Below are 12,676 nucleotides of genomic sequence, written 5' to 3' on the forward strand. Positions count from 1 at the left end.
GGGAGGAAAGGAAGGAAGGAAGGAAAGAAAAAATTTAACTCTTCATAGGTGGCAAAGCCAAGATTTGATCCCAGGCCAGTATGTCCAAAGCATATCTCCCGGCGTGTGTGTGTGTGGGTGTGTGTGTGGGTGTGTGTGTGTTATATAGATCAATCAGAAAATGTACACAGTGTGGAATATATTTAGGACTCCATTCGTCCTTCCAAAAGAGATGCCAAAAATACCAGCCCACAGGGGAAAAAAGGAGGATGATGAATACGGGGGAAAGAAAGGGTTAACCAAACCCTTTTCCTTGTTGCAAGATAATTTCACCTTTGTTAATTGCAGAGCATAACTTCCCTGGAAACCTGATGAAGGTGGGATGTTAACTATGTTACCAGGCAACTCTGCTTACAGTAAAAATGACCCCTGATTGGTAAGTTGCATTTGAACTGGGAGGAACTATAAATAAGTTATAAATATCTGAAAAAGAAGCCATACTTTGGGGTTTCCTAGATGCAGTGACATTTGTACCTGACATGCCCCTGGGTCCTTGAAGCTAAGCCTAGGGAACTGTTACAATGGATATGGCTGCTGGGAGAATAAGGCTTCTAAGCCAGGGTGGCTCCCACAGCCACCCATTGCGTATCTCATCCCTTTGCACTTGAACTAGATCCTGGGAGGGAGGGGCAACAAAGAGAATAGCTCCTGGCCACCTTGGTGGACCACTGCAGAGACTGTTGCAAGAATTACTAGTGCAGAAGAGAACAGCTCACGTGCCTTGCTGGCAGGCTGTGTCAGGCTGTGTCCCAAATCTTTCGAGGACACTGGTGCCAAGTGTCCCCTGTGTTCATCTTGTGAGTCTGAATGTTTCATTGGTCCTTAAAAACTCCCTGTGGGAATTGCAGTGAGAAAGAAGGGAACTGATACAGGAGAGAAAAGAGACAGTCCCAATGGGAACAAGCGCTACACTGATCCTGAACTGAAAAGCTCCTTAGACTGTATAATTTATAAAGGCACTAAAACCTAGTATAGGGTCTATGCTCACTGTTCTACAGAGGGCCCAGTTGACCTAAACAGTGCTTGGAGGAAGAAATGAGGGAGGGGAAGACTTACTTGCTCTCCCATAGACCTATAACCACCAACCTGAGATGCAAATGTGATTATGTGAAGAAACCATGACTCAGAGAGGCTAAGTGACAGGTCCAAAGTTATACAGCTTATAAGTGTCAGGATATGAACCCAGGCACTTCCATCAAACTCAAAGGCACATCTGGATCCAACATCTGGGTTTGCATAAAAATGAGCCTCCATCTCAGGTGGACATAGAGAACACAGAAAGCATGAGAGTGGGGGTGGGAGACCTTCCTAAATAATGTAAACAGGAAATAAATTTGCAGAATAAATGAGACATAAAGAGCCCAGGGTCCATCTTCCACATCATAAAGTTCAGTTCAAGTCAAAACACAGCACGATGGAACAATAAAATGTATGCATGGGATTGACCCTGGGTTATACTACTGAGTCGATTCATTTCCAACAAGTTTCTAAATCATTCCTGCAAATTAGGCCCAGCTTCGACATAAGCACATTTTAATTAGCTGTGATGTAAAGGCGCTCTAAGACACGGGACTAGCGATCCACTCTTCCAGCCCTACAGCAGGAGGAAGTGAGCTCCCCCTGGCACCCTGACAGCTGGAGAGCAAGCTCGGGCCAAATTTCAGCTCTGCCTAACAACCTTCTCTGCCGCCCTTCTGTTACTTGATTCATCCGGACCTCAGTCTTCTCACCTAAAAAATGGGGACAAATGTGCCCAGCATAGTTCTTAGGAAGACTTAAGGCACATAAGAAAACAAGAAAAGGCTGGGATCAGAAACATTACGAGATTGCTAGAAACTAAGAAGTCAAAGAAACAGACTGACAACGAAGCCTGTGAGTACTAAGAAACCGGCACACAACACTTAACTGAACCCCAGAACATTCCCAGAGAGAGGAAGCCTGCGCTGGGACCCCTGTGTCTGTCCAAAGCCCTAGGAGAAGCTGTTTGTTGGTTTTGCCCCCAGGCTAATGCCAAGGAGAAGAATTCTCTAATTGAAATGAGAAATCTCCCTGGGAGACTCCCTCCTGTGGGTGGGCCAGTGCCCACCAGTGCCCTGGGGGTAACTGCTGGCTTACCTGAGGGACAAAGAGGCCCACAAGGACATCGTAGGCTCATCCCACACTGCAATAGAGTCTGCACTCACACAGCACATCCAGGGCGTTTCTACTCAGCATCCACACTGCTCACCCACGCAGTCATGGCTTCCACCCGTGCTGAGGAAACTCGCAACCACAGGACAGATCTAGACCCCCCCCCTCCCATTTACAAATTTAAATGTCAACCAAGAATCACCAGGCATTTGTAGAAAATATCAGCATAAAAGAGAGGCCTAAAAGTAAACAGAAGAACCACCAATTAAACAGAGTTAAATGCAGGAAACAAAAGACCACTTTTTTAAAAATCGAATTACCATCTTCAAAGAGATTCAAGATAGTCAAATATCCATAAAAGAATAGACCATGATGAGATGAGATCAATCAAGAAACTCAGAATTCCAGGAAAATAAAAAAATGATTACAGAAATAAAAACAACGAATGTATTAAAAGTAAGGAATTGAAGAAAGGGTTTGATGGGAAGTACACCCTCCACACCCTTTTCAGTGGATACCCCGGGACACAGGGCTGTGTGTGGAGAAGGGAGAGGGACAGAGAGTGACAGGGACTTCACTTGTGTCTTTCCTCTTCTAAAATACTTCTGTGTGTCTTACAAAGAGCAAAACCAATGTTTAAAAAATAAAAGAGTGGCAGGACTCAAGAGAGAAGGGGAAATGGTAGAAAGTGAAGTGCAGTGGGGAGTGAGTTAATGAACGGTAGCCACACCACAATAGCCTATGTTATGGCTAAAGGTGACCCACTCCTTTGCCTCTGAGCTTCCTGGGAGTTCAGTGAAGGTGAAAGGCAAAGCCAGGGACACTGACCTGCACTGAGGCTGGGCAGAGCAGACGGCCTCTTGTTGAACGAGACAGGACTCCAGCCCAAAGAGAAAGCCCTGGCTCTTGTCCAGAGGTGACCTCCTTAAGCATGGCCCAGAAGCCCCTTGGAGACCCATCTGGAGTCCTCCCTAACAGATAGGAAGGTATATGACAGCTCAGTCCAAGGACTCTGGAATCCCACTGTGGAGTAGAGCATCTTTAAGCCCCTAAAAACTCCATTAATTACCATTCGTCTTCCTTTGGACCCAAAAAGTAACTATCCTGCCTTTCCTACGCAGAGCAGGTGACACATCTCTCTCACTTCATGAGACAAAGAAGAACCTTGAGCAAGTGAGTGACAGTCACTAAAAGTCATCCACATGCTGGCCCTTGACTTCCTGGGAACCAAAAGGAAGGTGCATTTTCTCTGCAGGATGCATCTCCCTGAGATGGTCACAGTGTTACTCCCCGGCCATCTTCCATATGCTCATCCCCCAACCCCAGTAATATCAGCGGCTGGGCTGGCAGCTCACCCTTCAATGGGACTGCCCTCTGCTGCAGTGAACTCCTTCGCCCAAGGGAACTGCCTGCTGTTCACCTTTAGGCCTCTCACTTATGCTGAAATGACCGGATGATGCAGGAATCAAAGGCTTGGGCAGTACCCTCATCTCTGTCTGGGGCAACACTGAAGAGCCATCATAGCGCCAGAGCTCCCTGTGGGATGGCATTCATCAGAACCACAGGCCAGGCCAGGCCAGCTTCTCCCCCGCCCAAGCATGTTTCCTCCTGTGTCCCCCGCAGGTGCACCCCTTCCACCCACCTCACCGCAGACAACTTCCCCACATACACCTTCTATGAGCAACTCTCCATCTCAGAGTCCATTTCCAGGCAACCCAATGTGAGACTTTCCCCATGGTGAAGAAGACTCTCCCCACGACCCACCAAGGGGCTTGAGAAGGACACCTAACCATGTCCCCACCAGGGCTCCATGCCCCAGGCCAGCAATACATCTCTACTGTCCTCAGTTAAGGCAGGACAATCCTGCCACGTTCTAGTCTAGACCAGAGGTTCTCTAAGTGTGGATCCCAGGCCGGCACCATCAGCACCATTGACTTGCTGGTAGTGCTAACTTTCAGCTCCTCCCCAGGCCTGCTGAGTCAGAACTTCTGGGAGTGGAGCACAGCAGTCTGTTTTAACTGCGCTCCAGGTGATTCTGGTGGGCTAAAGTTTGAGAAGCAGAGTATCTATCGCAGGCTACTGGGGGAAATCAAATGCAAGTCATTAGACTTTCCCACCAGCAGAAGACCAAGAGACAGTCGTTGAGGATGGTCAGAATCCAGCAGCGTGATGCATTCCGTGCTTTTGCACTGCACCCCTGGTTCCAGGCACACTCCTCTACTTAAAGCCCCACAGGCTGGGGTGCAAGGCTCTTCATAACCATCTCTGCTGATGTCCCAACTCGCACACAGGCAGGTTTCCCCTCCTTAGGCTTACAGTATCCCCAAACCACCCCTGCAATGGCTGCTCCCTCTGCCTGGAACACCCCCTACCACTCAACATGCCCCCAGGTAGCCCACCTGGCATTCCTGTAAGACTCTGCCGTTGTAAACCTTCCCACACTCCTGGCGTTGGCACTGCTCAGCCAATTTTATATTTAATTATTACTCTGCATTTTGAGCCAATTGACTATAAATCCACATAGCCATTCACCCAGTAAATAAAACTTTTCTATGGAGTCACTGAGCCTCCATGACAGCGCTGAATCCCCAGCACCCAGTAGGCACTCAATAAAAACCTGCTGAACATCTGAGAAACCCAGCAGTAAACAGGCCATTAAATATTGAAAAACCACAATCAGGTTGCTCATGCCAGCAGGCACCAGAATTAGCAACTGTACAGTAGCAAGTTTTAAATATCAGGGAAATTGATCAAAATGTATTATCCTGTGTCATACAACATCGTTTCACTAAGATATAAAATTACAATTTATCACAACTCATTAGGTTAATAATCACTTACCATATGTTTTTACTGTTGCTCCCAAACCATGCTGAAAAATCACCCTGTAGGTCTGAATCCATGTAAATAAGATGACTGTCAACCCCTTGGATATAGGATTACTGAAGGGAGACAGTGGACTGAAGCCCTGGCCAGAAAGCACGGGCCCTGCGGCGGCGCTGCAATTCCCTTCACCACTAACCTCTAGTTTACCTGTGCTACACTTTCTTCCCACATCACTGGTCCTCAACCAGAGGCAAAGTCTGGAGACATTTTTGTTGTCACTACTCGGGGAAGGGGGATGCTCTTGGCATCGACTCGGTAGGGCCTGGGATATGGCTAAACGTTCTACAATGCATGCAACAACTCCCACAACAAAGGGTTTTTAGGTCCAAAATGTCAGTAGCGCCGAGGCTGGGAAACAGCACTCTAGATTAGACAGAACTTCCATACCAATTACTTTAATCTGATCTTCACAGCAACAACAGAAGGCAGGCATTTCTGTCCCCGTGTACAGATAAGAACACTGAGACCTGAGCAGCTAAGTGATGGTATAAGGTCACCTGCCCAAGTCCGTGGATGGTGCAGCTGTGATTTGAACCAATTTCTCTGCCTCCAAAACCCACTTTCTCTGCTACACAGATTCAAGAAGGTAGCAGAAGGTGGAGGAAATGAGCAACTCTCTCCCGGTTCATAATTCCGGACACTCCAATGAGAGACTCCTTCAACCCAGAGGCTCAGGAAAATCAGGTCTAGGGACCAAGACAGGGGAGCATCCGATGTTGGGACTGCCAGCAGCCCAGGGCCAGAAGTGGTGGTTCATGCATGTAGTCCCAGCATTTCGGGAGGCCAAAGTGGAAGGATCATTTGAGCCCAGGAGTTTGAGCCTGCTCTGAGCTATGATTGTACCACTGCACTCCAGCCTGCGCAACAGAGCAAGACTGTGTCTCTAGAAAAAAAAGAAGAAGAAGAACATGGCGGGGCAGCTGTGGGGCATCCTCCAGCAGCTGGTGCAGAAAAGCAAGTTCCTCTCGCATTTTAACTTTCAGTTGGGCTGCTCTTTGTGGATGAAAATGAAAGCATTTCCTGCTGGGGCCAAGTGCTACACACACGTGATCTCCAACCCTCCAGCTCCGAAGGGGAGATGTCAATGTCCCCATTTGACAGATGAGGAGACTGAGTCCAGGGAGGTTAAATAACTTGCCTGCCCTGATGGTGGTGAAGGCAGTGTTCAAACCCAAGCCTGCCAGGTTCCAGAAACCATGCTGCCTTCATATCCTGAGACCAACTCCAGGAAATCAGAGAAGCAAAATAGATTGCTCTACAGAATCACATGCGGCAAGAAGCCACACAGCAGGGGGATCCCTGGACCAAGGGAGAGGCACAGGACATTGCCCTTCATGCAGGCTCAGCTCCTCTTCCCGTCTACAGGCTGCTCTGTTTGCCAGGCTCTGTCCTCTGAGCCCACTTTGGAAAGCTCCTCTAGGAATGGAAGGTCAGCCAAAGACTCTGCGCCTCTGCCCTGCCCTGCCCTGGACTCCTTGTGCCCCACAAAGTCTTCAGATGACAACAGCCAAACAGATGCTAAGTTCCTCAAGCCACAGGTTACAACTGGCAAGCCCTAGATTCATTCATTCTACAAATATTTGCTGAGCATCTATGTGTCAGGCTAGCACTGGGAATACAAAAGTAAAGGCAGATACAGTGGTTCCTGTCCTCTCAAGGACAGCAGGTCCATCTCCTCAAAAAGCACCATTCCCACCAGCATTCCCTCCCAGTGCACCCTCCACAGTTAGAAAGGACGTTCTCAGCCTTTATTTCACTATTTCCACCCCCACACCATCCCTCTAGCCTGAGGGTCACCGATTTGCCTTCCCTTTGCACACAGGGAAACAGAGGCCCAAAGAAGGGCACTGACAGGCTCAAAGTCACCCAGCAGATTGGGGGCAGCAGTGCCAGGCTTGGGCTGCTGGTCCTACCATGCAAAAGTCCTGGGGTCCTTCCTGGAGGAGCCTCCAGCACAGGTTGGGGGAGGAGCTACAGGGAACATGTTCAGATGGAAAGTAAATGAGAGCTTCCTAGCAGAGAAGCAGACATCCATCTAGTGTTTCCTGGGACCAGCCATCTCAGCTCTAAGCCCACCCATCCCAGGGTACCTTCCATGGGACTCCCTAGCAGCCACCTGTGCCCCTGAAGAAAGGATCTGCGGGAATCTCACCCACCAAGGATGCTGGGCAGGCCTCACGCAGGTCAAGTCCAGATCAAGTCTGTAGTTTAACCCCACTTCATGAATTTTTGTCAAAAAGAGCCTCCAATCGTTCATTAACCAAGCTCGCCCAGATCTCATCCTTACAGGATGCTGTGCCCAGAGCTGTGTGGGTGGGAAGTTGAATCCTTCACCCACCAGCACATATTTACTGAGCAATTATGAGTCAGGCACCATGCCAGGTGCTGGGCAGAATTCCTGCCTGCCAGGAGCCCACAAAAGCCTGTACACAAACAACCAAACAACTGCTACACAAAGTGTGGTCCTTGGATGGGCAGTAACATCACCTGGGTAGCTCATTAGACATGCCAATTCCTAGGGCCCCATGCCAGACCAACTGAATCAAATCCCTGGGGGTGGAGCCCAAGAATCTGTTTTTAAAATCTTGCCAGACAAAAGACACGGAATCAACCCAAATGCCCATCAGTGTTAACCTGGATAAAGAGAATGTGGTACATATACACCATGGAATACTATGCGGCCATAAAAAGGAACAAGATCATGTCCTTTGCAGGGGCACAGATGGAAATGGAAGCCATTATCCTCAGCAAACTAACATAGGAACAGAAAACCAAACACTGCATGTTCTCACTTATAAGTGGGAGCTGAACAATGAGAACACATGGACACAGGGAGGGGAACAACACACACCCGGGCCTGTTAAGGGAATGGGGGGGGAGGGAAGGAGGGAGAGCATCAGGATAAATAGCTAATGCATTCAGGGCTTAACACCTAGGTGATGGGTTGATAGGTGCAGCAAACCACCATGGCACATGTTTACCTATGTAACAAACCTGCACATCCTGCACATGTATCCGGGAACTTAAAATAAAATAAAATATTGAAAAAATCTTGCCAGATGATTCTTCATGTGTACATAGATTTGAGAAACACTATTCTAGACCACAAGTCCTTCCTCAACTTCCCTATTTAAAATCACAAACCAGCCCCAAGCCTTGGGACCCCCAACTCCCTTTCCTGTTCCATTTTTCTCCAAAAGTCATATTCCAAACAATCATGATACCATATATTTCACCCATATATTTATGACTTCCCACACTGATAGATAAGCTCCAGAGGGCAGTGATTTGAGTGACTTTTGTTCACTGCTGCAGCATCAGTTGCCTTGCACAGTGCCTAGCACCAAGAAGTGCTCAATAAATACTGCTGGTAGAATGATGGATGGCAGAACATGCCACATCCTATGTGGTACCAGTTCTTGGGGAAGCCTGGAAGGAAAGAGAAGTTTGCTGGCTGTGAAGCACCACATGGGGAAGGTGGCACCCAGGTTGGCCTTGATGAAGGCCTTCATCCCTTCAGTCCAGGGATGAAGGATGCTGGAACAGAGATGCTAAGCCTCTTCCTGGAATGGCCCCAGATGGTTGATATTGTTGTTATCTAATTAGTAGCTGGTATGTGCCAAGAACTGTCCTAACCTGTATCACCTCACTTAACCTTCCAGAAACTCAGAGGTAGGCAATGTCGTCTTTGAGAGATCACCAAGACTCAGAGATATTAAATGATTTTCCCTGCCCACAAAAAGACTTGTATAAGAATGTTCACAGCAGCTTTACTTATAATAGCTCCAACTTGGAAACAAACCCAAATGTCCACCTGCAGGTGAACGGATAAACCAATTGTATTATATGTATACAATATAATATTACTCAGCAATTAAATGGAACAAACTAGGGATATATGCAACAACCTTGATGAATGTTGAAGACATTATATTGAGCAAAAAGAAGACAGACACACAAATGTTTATGCTGCATATCAAGTTCTAGAACTTAAACATGGTTAATATACCTAAATTGAACTTAAAGAAAGCATTGGTAACAGAAATCAGGTAAGTAGTGGCCTCTGGAGGTGGGCATAGGGCGTGCTGACTACAAAGGGATGTGAGGGAACTTTCTGGGATGACGGAAATGTTCTTTCTCTATCTGGAGTGGGATGTTGGTTACATGAGTGTTAATATTTGTCAAAACTCATGGAACTGTACATTTAAAATCTTCATGTTATTGTATGTAAATCATATCTCAGTAAAAAATGAGCTAAAAATCATTTGCCCTAGGTCACTAAGCAACAAACGGACATTTGAACCCAGGCTTGCCCAGCTCCAATGGCCAGTTTACATTAGTTTGCCATAGTTGAGCAGGGATCCCCAGCTGTCCCCAGCCTGGTAAGATGCCTTGCTAAAATCTGAACCAGGAGTTCATAGTTACCCTAAGAAAGATGTTATAGGCTCTAAACCCCTAAACCATGACAGAGACTTGCAAAAAAGCCAAACAAGTGTCCTGCTGGGAGTCAACCCTGGGCTTAGGCCTCATCTTCACTCCTTACTTGCTGTGTAATCTGTGAGTACACTCCTCTGTGACTCAGTTTCCCCTTCTGTAAAGCAAAGAAGGAGGAGACCAATGGTTCCCAGCATGGAGCCACAGATGATGGGAGCCATGGGGCCACAAATCCCTATGCTCAAAAAGAACCTTTATTACATTAAATAGTAATGAGTCTTATTCATACCTGGTAAGCTGTTTTTCTACTGCATGCTAATATTGTGATTAATAAAATACACATCTATTTCAAAGCAAAAATAAAACCATAACAGCTTTTCATTAGTGTGTATTTTCTCAAACAAAAGATACCAAAAGAACAACCAATGTTCGTGACTTTGGTTTAAAGAGGCTGGGAATCTCTGTGTAGAGGATCGCTAAGGGGACAGTCGCCAAGGGGATGGTCGCCAAGGGGACGGTCGCCAAGAGCCCTTCCAGGTCAACTGCCCCATAGTTGTCGGGCATCGCTTGGGCAAATGCTTGCCCTTATGTATATAAAGCCTGGCTCCCTGTGCAAGGAGCCTCATCTGGGCTCCAGGGACAGAGCCCCCCATGTGTGGGTGTGTCCACCCCACAATGTGTGGATGCAGCCAGGCCTGCAGGCCCCAAGTGTGGTCACTACTGCGCCCTGAGCCTCAGTGTCCCCTCCAGCTTTGATAGTGACTAGTGTAAAAGTGGAGCTTGGGCATTTCCCTCCCCAACCTCTTCCCCTCCACTTCTTGAGCCAGAAAAGGGGAGTTCCCGGTCACCGCCCGGCCCTACCAGCCAAGCACCACCACTAAGGCCATGCCCACTAGGGAATCCCTTACCAAAACACCTCTAGCCCCTAGCTAAGTATGGTGACCTCTCCCCTCCCACCTCACCCTGCTCTAGCCTGAAGGACTGAGTAGCAGGTTTCACATCCCAGTGCAAACTCAGACCTTCCTTTCACCTATTCAGTGGCTCAGCAGCATCCCCACCCCCATCCCTGCCCCGCCCCATTCTAGACACATCCTCAGCTATGGGCCAGGGGGTCCTACATCCCACACAGAAAGAAACCAGAATCGCTGGCCTCTCATTCCCTCCCTGCCGGCCCTTCCCGGCGAGATTCGCACAGGTTCTGGTGCTGAGTCAGAGGTTTACAGAGCATCGTAATAAAGCAGGGGGTTCGGCTGAGTCCTGCCTCAAAAGGCCCCTATTAGGGGCAGCCCCACCCTGGCGAGATTTATAGAAACACCACCCTCAAACGCAGCGCTCCAGGCTAAGCCCCTACCCACTCAGACTTTGAGGCACAAATGCCCAGCCCACCCACACCCGCAAACCAGAGGCTGTAACCTACCTCGCCAACTTCACGTTTTGAAAAATAACAGAGCCAAGGACAGAAGACAGGCCAGCTGCCCCCACACCCAACCTTCTCCTCCCTGAAAACTCCACTTGCTACTTTTAATCTATTTCTCCTCCATCAGACTGGAGGCAGCTCCTGAGGCTACCATCCCCCCTCTTCGGCTTCTAACTTTGCAGGTCACTGGACAAAAGAGAACCACCCCCACTCTTCGCGAGACCTCATTTGTCGCCCACCACCGCCCCACATCGCGCAGGCCCTAGTGGCCTGGACTCTTCCCGCCCCTGGCGAATTGCGGGGAGGCTCTGCCAGAAGCCGCTCCCCTAGGGCCTGAGGACGCACTCCGGGAGGCCCAGCCAGGGAAGCCCCCGGATCCGCGCCAGGACGCCCCCCTCCTGCCGCATCCCCACTACCAGGGGCCTGACGAAAAGCCTGCGAGGTTGGGGAGAGACCCTGGGGAGCGCCGATGCAGCCACTGGACGCGCACTCACCCCGCATCGCCAAGGAGCCCGCGCGTCTGCTCTGGGGCCACGGGAAACCCACGCGCGCTGTTCAATCCGGGCTCCGAGTGACGAAAAGCCGCGCTTGGCTCCAGCCGGCCCGGGACCCACGCACCTACCGGCGGACGCGCGGACAGTCTCGCTTCCTAACTAAGTTTGAAAGTTCCCTCCCCGGCGACCGAAGGGGACGTGGACTGCACAGAGGCACCCAGGCCATCCGGGCTGGGCCAGGCGGGGCAGTGAGACCTGACGCCTCGGGTTCGGGGTTCCAGGCACGCAAGCCTCCATCGCTGGGAACGCGCCCGGCGCAGCGCAGCGGGGACCTGGCTGGGGTAGGGGGAGGAGATCCTGGAAACATGGAGGAGGGAGGGTGTCCCGCACTACAGCCCCAGCCTGGAGGGACGCCGGCTAACCGTTCCCAGGAGGGGACAGGCCTCTATTGGCCGCCGCCTACTAGGAATCCGAGGCCCCGCCGGGCAGTGACTGCCAATTACTAAACTGCCCAATTAGTGTGCAGCGGCGCTGAAAAGTTAAACCTCGACGCGCGACTGTGGATGACCGAGGTGTGGCCGTCCCTGGGTGTGACCGCGTGTGACTGTGTGGCCGTCAGGACCATCTGTGTCTGAGGCTCACCGTCCAGCGGGGTGGCTGTGTGTGACAGCGTGCGCCTGGGTGAGGCGTTGTGGCTGCGAGCGTGTGACTGTCGAGCGACTTCTTTGTGTGACTGTCCCCCGCTGTGCCTGAGTGTGACAGCGGGTGAGGGCATGTCACGGTGTGTGGGGCATCGGAGCGTCTGTGGGTGACTCGTCTGTGGCGGTAAGACTGTTCGTGGGTGAGCGGTTGGGTGTCGTTGTGTATAGGTGACTGTCAGGGTGACTTTCGTGGGACGGCGGGACCGTGTGAGCATTGCCTGGCCGACTGCGTGTGGCCGTGGGCCACTGTGTCAGCTTGTGAATGACTGCGAGGCTGTCAGTGGGACGTGAGTGAGGGGCCACTGTGTCGTCGCACGGGTGGCTGTCGGGATGACTTCTGCCCGCGATCCCAACAACTTAGGGCGTGAGCTTGGCCGCGAGGGGATCGAAGTGAGCCGCCCGTGCCCGTCGGCGGGGCTGATGTGCGCGGCCCCGTGGGACCCCTGGAGCGCCCGCGTCCGGAGCTGCCAGGTGACTCCGGCCCCGCCCGCCGGGGACCCCCGCCCGCCCCCGCCTACCTTGCCGCCGTGGTAATAGTCCAGGTGCGCCAGGCCGGTCGGCTCGGCCCCGGGCCG

General features: G+C 50.6%; 1 protein-coding gene across 2 annotated transcripts in view; it reads right to left on the reverse strand.

The window, feature by feature from the left end:
* The window catches only part of TOX2 (TOX high mobility group box family member 2), a 160,061-nt gene extending 147,391 nt beyond the window's left edge, over positions 1 to 12,670 (reverse strand). Inside the window, exon 1 of one of the 2 annotated variants that reach the window (XM_017878035.1) lies at positions 12,620 to 12,670. The gene's annotated coding sequence lies outside the window, so the exon portion shown is untranslated. Of the gene's footprint in view, positions 1 to 11,400; positions 11,724 to 12,619 lie in introns of those variants that run through there. The other variant, XM_017878036.1, reaches the window with a different exon arrangement.
* Between the last annotated feature and the right edge of the window lie 6 nt (positions 12,671 to 12,676).

The sequence above is a fragment of the Rhinopithecus bieti genome, unplaced genomic scaffold (assembly GCF_001698545.2).
Source record: "Rhinopithecus bieti isolate Rb0 unplaced genomic scaffold, ASM169854v2 scaffold_10347, whole genome shotgun sequence".
Lineage (NCBI taxonomy): Eukaryota > Metazoa > Chordata > Mammalia > Primates > Cercopithecidae > Rhinopithecus > Rhinopithecus bieti.